Source organism: Marmota monax, unplaced genomic scaffold, assembly GCF_021218885.2.
Source record: "Marmota monax isolate L192 unplaced genomic scaffold, Marmota_monax_Labrador192_F-V1.1 WCK01_AAM20220418_F8-fsc00320, whole genome shotgun sequence".
Lineage (NCBI taxonomy): Eukaryota > Metazoa > Chordata > Mammalia > Rodentia > Sciuridae > Marmota > Marmota monax.
Window position 1 is genome coordinate 499,325 of NW_026694783.1, and position 2,096 is coordinate 501,420.

The 2,096-nt window shown below is 47.3% G+C and overlaps 1 non-coding gene across 1 annotated transcript; it reads right to left on the bottom strand.

Moving 5' to 3' along the window:
- Positions 1-316: 316 nt before the first annotated feature.
- Positions 317-389, bottom strand: Trnat-cgu (transfer RNA threonine (anticodon CGU)). The gene has a single exon. It is a non-coding gene; the product is annotated as a tRNA-Thr (tRNA).
- Positions 390-2,096: the final 1,707 nt, after the last annotated feature.

Consider the following 2,096-nt stretch of genomic DNA (forward strand, 5'->3'; position numbering starts at 1 on the left):
TTTCCTTGGTGAGCAACACAGGACAGTGCTTCACCGTGGGTCACACGGGTGTGGCAGATTTTCAGTCTTTTCATCTTACTGATGTCGACTTTGGTGGCTTTATTAAGAGAATGTCCACAAGTCTTCTGCAGAGTCAGGTTACTTCTTTTCTCTTTGTGATTAGTGAATGTTTTGTGTGGAAAAAAAAGAATCACTGACGCTATGTGACTAGCCTGTTCCCCATCAAACTTGTATTGTTTTGCAGCTGTGTGGGTTCATGTTTTCCGGTTTATTCAATAGATCACCATCTGATACTATCACTTTTTTTCTTCTTTTTTTGTGGTACTGGGGATTGAACCCAGGGCCTTGTGCCTACGAGGCAAGCACTCTACCAACTGAGCTATACCCCAGCCCTTATTCTTTATTTTGATACTCAAATTGTTCCTGATTTGGCCTTTGGAAGCCTCCTCAAGCTGCTGCCGCTGTGCTTTTAATACCCTGCTATCATTCCTCGAGTACTTTACTGCCTTCTGGCCAAAAATAATGTTTTAGGCTCATTTTATTCTTTTTGTGCCTCAGCCTTGAATTTAGACATTTCTACTTTAAGTGCAGAATGATATTTAGAAGCCAGGATCTAGGCACTAGGTGTGCTTATCGCCACTGGAGAGTTCCTGCTCGGGAGCTCTGGGTGAACCTAGCTAAGGAATATGTGGAGGTAAGCACACACCCGGACATCTGTATTCACTTCTATATCTAGCTATAATAAACGGACATCTCCGATTCTAGTCCAACACCATAAAGGTCATTATAATTTCCTCATTTTCCATATTTGTAACTCCAGATCCGACTCTCAGTATCTTTGATCGCTGATCAATGCCCCGGAGCGCTACCCCCTTAGCTGCAAACATGCCGCCCCACTGTGTTCCAGCTGTCGTTACCCACAGCAGGCTTAGAAGAGGACCCAAGAAACTGGCTGATAAAAGTGCTCAAGTGCAAAGCTGTGTCACCTTTGGTGGAAAAGGAAGGCTGGTTCAGGAGGAGGCTGCTGAGTCCAGAGGGTGGACAGCTGTAGCATTCGTGCGCGTGTCTCAGGCCCCGGCCAGGGTCTAACATTGGCCCGCTGGGTCTCAGAACTCAACGGACCAGCAGCCCCTTTCATCTCTCGCTTCTCCCCTTTCGGAAGCAGACTGTCTCTGGCTGTTACTCCACACCTGTCCCAGCACTGCGAGTGTTGGGACAAATGAACTGCCTCCTCAGTTCGACGGGTTCTTAGATGGGAGGGGAACTGTGCCGGTTGTATTTAATAGAGCTGCACCTGAGTTAGAGGACTCAGATGATGAGACTTTGAGCTGATGAGAGTTTGCTGATGATTTAGTAGACAAGGCTCCTAAAATGGTATATCAAGTTGCTAGAGCTGCCAAAACAAAGTACCTCAGACCAGGTGACCTGATCAAGAAAAGTTGGTTTTCTAGAAATTCTGGAGGTCAGGAGTGCAAACTCACTATGGTGTCCGCAGGTTTAGCTCCTCCTGAAGGTCTCCTTGGATGGTTCTTGGATCGTTTCTCTTTGTAGGTTCATGTCGTGGTTTGGATGTGACTGTCTCCCAGAAGCTCATGTGTGGGACAATGCAAGAAGGTTCAAGGAGAAGTGGTGGGTGGTGAGAGTCCAACGAGTGACTGAATCCCCTGGAGGGTCCCCTGAGTGGTAACTGAAGGCAGGTGGGGTACGGCTGGAGGAGGTGGGCATTGGGGCGTGGCTTCGGGGTGTATGCTTTGTATCTGGCAAGTGGAGGCTCTCGTCTGCTTCCTGATCATCCTGTGAGCTGCTCCCCCACCCCACTCTCCTGCCATGACTTCAGTCTCACCTTGAGCCCCCAAATAAACTTTCCCTCCTCTACAATTGTGCTGCTCCGTCTTTTAGTCGCAGCGGTGAAAAAGCAGACTAAGCCAGTTTACGTGGACTTTCTTCTACATTATGCCCAAATTTCCACTTTTTGTAAGAATGCTAGTCAGACTGGATTAGGCTCATCCTAACCCTCTATTTTTAATTTAATCACCTCTTTAAAGACTGTTTCCACATACAGCTGCATTCGGAGGTTCTGGGGGTTAAACAAATTT